The sequence below is a fragment of the Rhodnius prolixus genome, unplaced genomic scaffold (assembly GCF_049639745.1).
Source record: "Rhodnius prolixus isolate KJV_2025 unplaced genomic scaffold, Rpr scaffold_12, whole genome shotgun sequence".
In the NCBI taxonomy this organism is placed as follows: Eukaryota; Metazoa; Arthropoda; class Insecta; order Hemiptera; family Reduviidae; genus Rhodnius; species Rhodnius prolixus.
The window spans coordinates 15,694,491-15,706,413 of record NW_027411635.1 but is presented as its reverse complement, the minus strand read 5'-3'; the positions used below and the strand labels follow the sequence as shown (position 1 = coordinate 15,706,413).

General features: G+C 30.8%; 1 long non-coding RNA gene across 1 annotated transcript in view; it reads right to left on the bottom strand.

Annotated features, from left to right (window-relative positions):
- The window catches only part of LOC141461755 (uncharacterized), an 18,601-nt gene extending 6,678 nt beyond the window's left edge, over positions 1-11,923 (bottom strand). The window contains exon 1 of the long non-coding RNA XR_012463023.1: positions 11,862-11,923. This is a non-coding gene — a long non-coding RNA (uncharacterized lncRNA). The remainder of the gene's footprint in view (positions 1-11,861) is intronic.

The following is an 11,923-nucleotide window of genomic DNA, read 5'->3' as shown; positions in this document are numbered from 1 at the left end:
AGTAATCTAGAAACCATATAAAAACCAAATAATTTATTTTTTAAAATCATGCCTTGAATAATGTACTAAAGGGTTCTCTCTCTTACGTTGAGTGAACGGCAGGTGTTTCGAAACAAGATTTCTAAAAAAATGAATTCATCAGCGATTAAACTCACATGATTAGTGCTGGAAAAGGTAAAGAATATAAGTTGCGATTCATCCGGATGACGATGAATGAGGCACAGTGCAGTTACCGTACTGGCCGATTTTTTTTTTAAAGTGGCGACGCAAAATGCCAAATTTCTGGATCCAGTTCGCTCATTTGTTAAATCGCATAGGCCCTTTCATATACAGATAGATAAAGCGTAAAATGGAAGTACATTACTATCATCTACGAGTAACTTTTAATAAACATGTTAGCAAACGGTCAAATTGTTATTAGGATTAGAAAAAGACAGAAAAATAATGCCCACTTTTATTATAACTAGTATTCAGTAATATTTATGACTGGCCAGTGATATCCGAGAAATTATTTTTCAAGGAACAGCTTAAAAATAAATACTACTTTTTTTTTGTGTACGTACCTGATAATTCACATATTTAAAACAAAATGCATATTAAATTTGAGCCATTGGTTTCTGGAGGATTTTAAGATTTTTTTATTATTATTGTGAAAGAAATGTTCAGTAAATATTGATTTATTGTAAAAGGGCCATGTCCTAAAGTTGACAAAAAAGTTGACTATTTGTGAGGCAAATGTTTTTTATCTAGAGCTAGCAATCTAAAGAAACAGATTTTGGGTTATTTCGAAATAGCCTAATCTTTTAAGCCCTTTTTGTTCCCTTTTTCTAGCGATAATTACAACAGCAGAAGCTCTACCGGATTTATGGATGAGCAGTGCCACTTTCAGATTGAATCAGATCACTTACCATGTTTTAAGACGTTCCACAAAAATCATAAAAACAGGGAACGTGTTAAATATAAAATATATCATTTTTCATTATTTAGCTGGTAAATTGTTTCGAATATTTGGAAGTTAATAAATCACAATTAGTTTTTTCTTTTTTATTTGAGAATGCTGCTATGGACTTCCAAGTTGCAATTCTGTGAATGCTTTAAAAAAGAAGCAAAACAAAAAAGTTGTTGACACTTTGTATATGGACCTAAAAATGTTAATGAACCTATTTAAATGCATAATGTGACATTAAATTATAGCGAAAGATTGGCTGTTTGCAGAAGTTTGCCAGAAGAGATTATTATAATATGCAAAAAAGTAAATAATAAAAATATTTGTAAGGAGAATGTACTGATACAAACTAGATGCCTCGAATTGTTTATTGCAAAGTGGAAATGACCTAAAGAGACCATCTTTCAGCATGTATAAAACTTTCTTACATTTAAATCTTAATACGAACAAGGGTTTAAGTGCGAATCATAATTGTTTGTTTGGTCTGCTGCTCGAAATATCAATTACTTTTTTTGAACAGTAATTCATTTATATCAAAAGACTGGTTATCTGTTATTACACTTATTATTGATGGTATTAGTGTGAAGTTTTTTAGGCAGCGTTTTCATAGTTAACTACTTATTACCTTTATTTTACTCACTTTTTACTAAGACATTTAATCATTTTCAGAGTTTATTTTTAATTTTTTTGGCTTTTTCCTAATCTGAAAATATCTTTAGTAAAGAGTATTAGGCAGTCATAAGGAGGGTGATTATTAGATCAGGTTAGATCCTGGACAGAGACTACACTTGTCCACTTCCGAAAGAAATACTAGGTTTTTGAAGTAATTAGCTCTTAGGTAAAATCAAAATAACGAACACTGAGTTTAGAATATGATTAATACTTAAGAATTATAGCGACTTCACCTTCTACGGCAAGGGATGAGCTTTGAGAGCTCTACATACGTAACATAATTGGTCAGTATATACATATGTATATTGAATTATCGTTTATTGTTTACTCATTTAAATAACGTGTCAGTTTTATTATATTTTTTTTTTTAATTTTTAGAAAATTGTTTTTGAAAAGAGAACAATTTGGATGAACTCTTTAATGTGTCCTTTGTAGACTAAATGTTCCACTGTTTATATAACACCCAGTTACATTTAAAGTCACGCTGTAATTTTTTGGTAATAGGAAAGTCGGTTATCCGAAAATGAAATTTCATTCCATTATGGCTCAATCTGTATTTTTAAACTTCAGTAACTAACTGCAATGATAAAAACTTTAATCACTTTGTAATCTCAGGTTCTGTTAAGTTTGATTTCAAACAACTAAAGCAAGGAAAGAAAACCTTATTCTTAGCATTCAATCGATTAGTAAATTCTAATAATTCTTTTTATGGAATAGGGGCACAGGAAAATGGAGCTCCAGAAAGATCTGATCTATAAAAAAAAAAAATACATGTGGGCCCTTTAGTTATTAGATTTTTAATGTATGTGTGTGTTTTGTGAAGATGCGTTTCTACAATCGAAATATCCAGTACATAAAGAAATTTGAGGAAAAACATCTCTTAAACTAGTTGTAAATTATAATGAGTACAGAATAACAGTGAAATGGAATTTTAAAAATGCAAAACAAAATATATTTGATACGGAAATGTCCTTAATTTAAGAACAAACAATACCATTGTGCATATTTTTCCCTCTAAAAGGTGTGTGATAGATGTGTACGTATGTGCTAAAAGAAAACATATTTTACTAATGCAAAAGAAAACAAAAAAAAAATGTTGATATCATATATGATGGAGAATATTTTTGCGAGTGTGTATGTTTGTAAAACAAATAAAAGTAAATAATTCCTTATACTCAAGGCTATAACTGTTACAATGTTTGTTATTGGATGAAAGTTAAAAAAAAATCGACTATTTTCAATGTGAAACAAATATTTTTTTTATGCCTAAATATAAATAAGAAGGAAGATTCAATATCCTTAGGGCTGTTTGTATTACAAAGGACCACTTCTTTTTATAGCGACATGAGGTATATTGCTGTATTCTGTTTTCTAATAGTTTATTTTTTATTCTTTTTACTTGGCTTTGTAAGAAGAAATATTGCAACTAGGACACATTTACAAGAAAATTTTGTTATTACCAGGACTAAATGTTTTTTTTTTTGCCTTATCCAACTACTCACAGAAAAAAGTATTTATTTTACATTTTTAACGGCGTACTTTCTTTATCTGTTCCTTTTTAACATTTAACCAATTCGAGTTAATGGATTTGTCTCTATCATTCACTCACTCCTGTTGTTTATCCAAGTTGAAATAATGTATACAAATATGAAGTTGTTCGATTTAAACAAACTAATAAATAAGAAACAATACTGGAAAAGGATTAGCTTTGTGGTTAGAGTACTGGATACCCCATGTGGGAGATCCTGGGTTCGATCCAACTACCTGCTCCTAGAGATTTTTTCTTCCGAGGAGCTCCAGTGATGGAACATTTAATCTGTAAAGGGAGAACACTGTCCGGTGTTTTGGAAAAAAGGCTCCCCTGGAGCTGTAGTCCTCAGATATTGACGCGCCTTAAATTAAACAAAATATTACGTTTAATGATTATTTTGTTAATTTATGTTTACCGTTATGTGAATTTTGGATCATAAAACTCCGGCTGTTTAGGTTAACTTTGGTAAAGTTATTAATTTAAATTTTGTTCATAAGAATATGTCTTTAGATCGATAAAAATCTATAAAACTAGAGAATTACGAACCGGTCTTATGTGGCGAACAACACAAATAGGTTTAAAAATCATTTAGTTCTTTTTGTTTCCTTTGGTCTGACGGGAAGCGTATGGTCGAGCTGGAACAAAACTTGTTTGCTATTGACTAATGATGGATAACTCAGTGCCATTTTTGAGAACGCGATCAAGCCATTGAAGATTTCTATATATCTTTAGCATTCCATAAATACCAGTATTCACGGTTTACCATTAAAAACGAATTTGTGAGGAATTCTCAGTTATTAATTAACAATTAATACTTTTTATTTCTAGAAATAGCACATGGATTTCGCTAATTGCCCATTTACACCAAAATCTGTTGCTTGTAAAGATGTGGATTTTTTTGTTTTTAATACATCCTACGATTTTTCTTTCAGTGAAGACATTGCGGAGTCCGTCCTTTCATTTTAAATTCGGCCTACCTTTTCCTCTCCGTCCCTTGGTTTGGCTTTCATTTGTTGCCCTGGCAATGTGTGAAGGGTTCATTAAGGAAAAGTTAACCGTATCGTTTTTCCCTCTTGAACTGTCTAGCTCTATACTATCCTACACAAATGTGATAGTAAAATTCAGACATAGAGAGGTTGAAAGTTTTGTAAATTAGAATGTTCGCTGGAAGGTGTACTATTAAGTTCCAAAAAAACGCTATTCAAAAAGTCATGCCTACTGATTTCAACCATAACCTTAAATGTGCTTAAAGCGATGTTAGAACCTCAGTAATGCCAAGATTAAGTTTTCTATGATTTTCTGATATTCTCTTCATCAGATACTGTACATTCCTTTAAACTTACTTCCACTGAAATGATGAAAACTCAATTTTTCAGAGTTTGACAGAATTGAAAATATTTTCTGTAATAAGTAAGTGTGAGAAAGTTAAACAGATATCTTTTGGATGCAGTTTTTTTGTTATGTAAACTAATTTAATATATAAACCAAAGATATATCTGTAATGGGTTCAGATGACTTGAAGAGGAGGTTTATGATGCGGGAATTAGTTAGAGATTTGATAGATAGATAAAGAGTTGATATTCGGAAAATAAATATATATATTTTAACAATAATTTAGAATGATTTAAATTGTAACTAGAAAGCACAACTATAACGACGTTGAATAGATATATGTTTAAACACTTAGATAGGGACGCGCTCGCGGTGTAACTCGCTGGTAGAATCTTGAGGTTACGGTGGTAAAAATCTGAAGAATAATCATCGACTGATCCCCCACTTCCTGTAGAGAGACCATATATAGCCCTCACCACACATTGACAAGTCTTGAAATTACGGGTCACACTCAAACATCTCTTGCCGTGTGTTGACCCTAGTCTTGAATAGGCCGGTGAAAGGTGTTGGATGTTGTCAAAGGGCTGTAGCCAGGTAGTCACTGTATACTGACCGTATAATAACCCTTTTGAAAGCGGTGTGTCTTTGGCGGGCGGTCCCTTTTTGCCCGTGCACTGACCGCGGCACTAGCGTCTGACTGGCACCACTAGTTATAATTTTTATAATTAAAAATTATATTTTTTTCTTCTGTTATCACATCACATATCCTTCAAAGCAAAAACTCTGAAAATCTGAAGATCAATCTTGTAATCAATGAAAGTAATATAGAAATATTGTCATAAAACAATTTTTAAAAGTTAGATAGCTGGATGTAAACGATTCGTAAAGTTTTTTCCCTGTTAACTTTTTCGACATGTTATCAAAACTGTGCTTGTTATTTCCAAATGTGCATTAAACTCAAGAACAGCAATATCACCTCTCAGGGTCAAGAACGGTTCACTGCAGTTATTCTCCGATTTATATTCATTACAGCCTGAAGGTCAAAATGTATCTACTCAATTAATATTTGCGAGAGAAACATTTATATAAATAAGAAATTTATAACTAAATTATTTATGTACAATATGTTATTTATTTATTTTTGTTTTTAATGATTTAAGGCGCGTCAACATCTGAGAACAATATGTTATTAATTTTTAAACAAATTTCAAGCAGACAGAGATAAGTCGGAATATATATTACTTTCATCTAGTTTTTAACTGTGTCAGCGAAATTATGTAAATGTATAGCATTAAGTCAGCAAATTTTTTTTTAATGTATAATGTGTGCTGCTGTAAATACTGTTCCAGTTGAAAGTTAAAGATAAAAAATTTGCAATCTTGAACATAACAATTTAACCAGAGTCAGCCTTGATTGAACTTTAAAGCAGTATTTATGACTTCACTAAACTGATTTGTTAATGCAAGAAGGAAAACAGGTTCTTTTTGCGAACAGCAACACAGAATTGTATGAAACTAACGAAAGCTATATTTCATTTTAAACCACAGTTTTTTTTTATTTCTATGTGATTCAGTAATTATTTTACTAAATTGAGGTGAAGCATTAATTTTGATCGAGAACAGTGGCGGATCTATAAGTTGTTAAAAGTATACAGTCAAAATTTTCAATTTGGAAACAGTAAATGGGTTAAAAAAAAAAAATTATTCGTAAAGATATGTACAAGTAATTGGGAACTAGCACTCAAAATGTAACTGCTGAGAAACGGCTCCATTTAGATGAGTAAATCTTCATATATTGTAGAAGGCACTATTCAGTAATTTAGTGGTAAACTCAAAATACTCCTAAAACAGTTTTAGGAATTGAGATCTCGCAGTTTTCAATCATAATTTAGGCGTGATTTGTAGTGGCAAAATCATTCCCATGGATAAAGCACTAGCGGAACTGGAAATGATGTACTAATTGATGTCTATATCCAAATGAATTAAAATGGTTGATAATGTGCTTCAATGCAGGAACGTGCTTAGTATTAATATGAAGAATCAAAGTGGAATTACTAAAGTGGTAATGCTTACTTCCTAAAAATGCCTAATGTTATGATTCATTCTATGCAAATGTTGCGCTACATAGAAGTACTATTCAAAACTCCATCAAGATTTCTTCGATAACATATTAAATAGACAATCTTTAAAACTGGTGGTCTAATCCAGAAAGTATTTAAAGAAAATATTCGATAAAACTATTTTCATGCCTATCAAATGTGCAGAATTCAAAAACAACGAATATATTTTCAAAACAAATTACAAATAATGAACCCCGTTTGTGTCATTTAGTGTGGTCGGATTACCTCACGTCCCAACCGTAAAACGCGACAAACAAAATATTAGATTATTGTGTTATATGTATATGTATTTCAGTTGATATTACAATATATTTTGAAATAACAATTAGGACTAATAGCAACATAGTCTATGGTAAACAAATAAATAAATATAAGTATATTCTTGTAGAAAACAAACAAAAAATAGGAAAGCTATTATGAAATAATAAAAATATATTAATTTTTATAAGTATGAATTAGTGTAAAGAAAATTATTGAACGTTTCAACATGTAATGTTTACAGAAATTAATTTTTACTTTTTATTGTATTGTGTTTTTATTATATATATGTTTAAGTTTTTTAAGCACTAAACTTTATTTTTATGTCGCAAGGTTTAGAACAACTGGGACAATTAACTGTCCCGAAAGAATTGGTCGGGGCACCGGGACGTATGGACACCCTATCTTTAGACAGGTATTGGGTTAGTACCCTCTATCAATGACCGCTAGTTTTCTCTATATACAGCGGACAACAAGGAGAGTGCATTTGTGTCTGTACCATTTACGTTGATCTGATTATCTCTACTAGGGATGCTACGCATTGTGCAATTGTCATCTATTTATTACTTTTCTCGTGATGTCTTCAGAATTTCTCATCGTATCCATGACTGGCCCAACCAAACTACTCTAAAACAAATAATTAGCAGACTTACTTTACCGCCGCTAATCAAACTTGTCGCCTTTCCCGTTATTATTTGTGACTGACTACTAGCTGCTATTATCCGGTTTATCCTCATTACCCCTATCGTCTTGTAGACAAATGGATCTATTCACAAGAAAAAAAAAGAAGATTATGTAATTAAGTTACAAATAATATCAAACTTAACCTGGTAGAACGCTAAAACGCGCCTTACCATTGTTTTAATTTAAACCCTTTTTTTTTCTTACAGATACCCAATAAGCAGCTCGCGCTTCCTAGCGTTAATTCTAATTACTAATTTTTAAAATGCTACGTTGATTATATATATATTAATATTAATTTAACTATAAATCGTCTGACTACAATTACCTCACATTTTTAATTATAAACATTCATTTCTTTTAAATTATAAAGAGGTATGAGTTATTCCTAGATCCGCCGCTGACAGCCACTATATAAATATTTGTATGAAACAAACATGTATATCTGTGTATATATGCTGTAACCACTTAATAATACATTTTGTAATGTCAATGTACGCTTATTTTTTAATTTTTAAGATGAATTTTAAAATATTGTTATAATAAGTTATGTTTTTATGATTAAACAGGGTTAATGTTATTTTCTTTGTTTTTATACGATTCAAAAACTATGAAATGAGTGTCTGTCGGTTTCCTGCTCACATTTTTCTTCCTTTCTTTGTATTATTTATTGTGTTTATAAAAGAATATAAAGCCTCAACCAATTGTGTGGAATTCACACAAGTATCCAGCACTGAACCAATCCGAACTTACGTCTATAGCTTGTAAAAAAAAAAAAAAAAAAAAAAAATCCGCTGCTTGCAATACCCAAAAAAGACGAATTAAAAATACACGAAAATCGAAATAAATTAAGCCCAAAGGTAAGTCACAATAACAGAGAAAAAGAAAACAGGCTAATTTAATAATTATATTGAGATAAAACCGAGGTTCTTGGATCCAGACCAATTTGAGTGCCCTTACAGCGATCTTTACACGAGAATTTTACGATCTCTACAGGATTTGGCAGACAGTGAATGCGGCCAGCCGTAGATTCTCATCTGAAATTTCAAAATTTGCTAAAATTGAGTGGATATTGAGATGAAGACGGAAGCATCAGCTTGAATTTATAAAGCAACCAGGTTTGATTAAAAAAAATAATAATAAATGAACAGCCATTCACAAATCAAGTTACAAAATAGCAGATTTACATCAGTGAACTGTGACCTCCAGCTAAGGATAATTTTGTATGTTGCATACAAATAAAAGTTTATTTAATTTCTAATAATTAAAGAGGGAAGGGATTAGCTGTGCGGTTAGCATACTGGACTCCCACGCAGAGGTCCCGGGTTCGAATCCAGCTGCTGGCCCTTAGATTTTTTTTTCTAGGAGCTTCTTACAGCTTACTGTCCGGTGATGGATAGTGCTGTCTGTAACGAGAGAATACTGCTCAGAGGCCGGCCGTGCACTGAAAAAAGCTCCGGGCGTGAATAACCTCAGATGTTGACGCGCCTTAATAAATACAAAAAATAAATAAATAATAATAATGAAATATGAATAATTTTCTTTTTAACTATTTTTTCGTTTCCGTTTTCGCTAGTAGTAATAACACGAAGTATTGAGTGAGAAGAATAAACTTATATTTGTGTACAATTTTTAAATTTGGATTACATTTTTTTATAATTTGATAATACATCAGTGCCTGAAACTTATAGTGATAAAAAAAAAAAATTAAATCGTGTTTTCTCTAAATGACAGCAATAAAGAACTGACCACTCATACAGGGTTGAAGGTTAAAAATGTAGTCGGTTTGTTGGTCTGGAATTCGTTCTATCTAATAAAAACTAAATGTAACTGATCAGTTTGCCGTTGTACCAGTCACCAACGAACTATATGAACTATGGGCAGAAGTTAATGGTTGAAAATCATTGTGATAATTGGAAAGGCGAATTAAGGGCCTGGAGTTTACCAGACTATTAGAAGTTGAAGGGCTTCTCGATTATCATTATCATATAAATTTGTTTGTACAAATAGGCGTTAGAAATCGCCAAATCGCTTGTAGATGGCTCTTAAGTAGCTGGTCATCTTAAAAAAAATTGTGATGCTGTCGTTCATTAGACATAGTATCTGTTCTTTGCGGTCTTCATCTTTGTTCCATTTTGAGGAACTTTTTAAAACTCTTCTAAGTTCAAAAAGATGTATTTATTCTTCTATATTAAATGGTTAACTGCTAAAGATGTCGTGACTTATAGAAAAATCAATGAAATTAATATTAATTGATCCTCTAATGACTCATTCTAGATCAATCTTTTGATCAATCAGCAGACCTTAGTCGAGTCTGATTTACTCTTGCCATATTAAATTTTAAAAGAAATGAACTATGATTGACCTCTATTTAAAAACAAAAATTACCTAATCGACAAAAGAAAGGTTCGTTGGGCTGTTCAAGTTCTTTTAAGAAATGAGAAGTCTTATTCCACATTCTTCAGTAATGTGTATTCAAATGCTTTAGTCCCATTGTGTTTGCCAGCGAATTCTAAATGAAGCTGGTTCATCATTGTGGTGACGCTTCCTACAAACAAGCTCCGTGTTTACATTAAATTGTTTTATGCCACCACATTAGGGGAACAATAGGCATTTTGGTTTGCCTGCGTTCCTTCCTCCTTGTGGAGGGATCGCCCTTTGTCACAATCTAATGACCACATCACTAACTAATTAAGTCACCTAACCTTCTGGCTCCTAAGTAGGTTATTTATTTATTAATTTTATTTGAATGATTATGAATCCTTTAATTAAATAGACAATAATACAGAACTAAAGTTTCTACCGTCGTAAAGTAAGAATAAAATAATCTAGATTATATAATGAACAGACTAGGAAACTATAAAAATTGTTGCAATAATTTGAAGATAAGAATACTCATAGATATATTAAGTTATATGAGCCGTACACTGCACAACTCGATTAATGCCATAAAACAAAGAAGTGGAGAAATGCGATAAAATGATGTACATTGTTTTCTTAAATTCCTGTTTATAATATAAATTCAAATAAATTTACTGTTATCATTTAACGGCTCCTACTGAATTCGACTTGAATTATTGCAAAGATTTATATTGGAGTAAATTAAAGTAAATGGCTTCTGAATGAAATTATTTATTATTCAATGACCAATAAAGTTTTATCGTTTATTGGTGGTTTATCTTAATTTTTTGAGAAATTTATTACAAATATAAAAAGCTAAGACTGAACTGATAATTGAACTTAAGATATTTCAAAAAGTGGAGTTAATAAGTTTGTGCAGTGAACGGCTGAATATAAAAATCCAAATTTAGTAAAATAAACCGCAACGCTATAAAAAAAAAAATACGAATATTACGCAAAGGCGTAAAAATCATACGTCAGAAAGAGAGGGATCATTGAAACTCAACCTTAATCCTAATAAGAATAATAGATAATAATTTTTCAAAATATGCTAATAATAAAGATCTCAGTTTAAATGCAAAATTTTTAATATTTGATAAAAATTATTGTACAGCAGTTGCATGAAATTGTTACTAAAATCAGTTCTAGAAAGTAACATAAATTTAAGGAACAATTAGCCGACGAAAGGCTGCAAAAAAAATGGGACACAAATTCCCATAAAAAATAAAATAATGGTTTTTCATAATTTTGACAAAAATGGTAAATTTTGTTTAATCATGAAAGCTAATAAATTTGTAAATAAATTCACTAGCAAATTTTAACTGTGAACTAAAACGTGCCAAAGAGGAACGAACAGTTGTTCGAGGTAAGATAAGATTGAATATCACATCTAGAAAAAAAAAAAATAATAAAAAAAATTGTTTCACTCAAAGGATTATAATTTGACACACGTTTAATCTTTCCATTTCTTTAGAAAACAATTCTGCTTATACTGAAAAAGTAATTGAATTTTATAAAAAATGAATTTTACTTTTAAGATTTTTGTAGATAGGGAATTGAACATTTATGGAAGACAATAACAATTCCTAACTGTTTAAAAGGCCATGAAATATTAATAGTTTTAGTACGAAAAGTTTTCTACGATCTGTTCATGTTAAGAATGTGATTTGTTTTATGAGGGCGGTATAATTTAATTCCTGTAAATGATTATTCTTTATAACAAAAGTGTATTTTGAATATTTTAAGTAATTTTACCTATGTTGTTGAAAAATAGGAGAAAAGAACTCAAGGTAGGATCTCACTAGGGCATAATAAAAAAGTTTGGGAGAATCTGTGACGTGGAAAAGTTTTTTTTAATGCTAAAAAATGAAGCCTTCTGGCTTGAGTTATGTCTTATAAAGCGTAGTAAAACGTTCACTTACATGAAGGAAGTGTTGTTTCTTCTACTTGAGACAATTTAGTTTGGCACTAAAGGGTAAGCTGC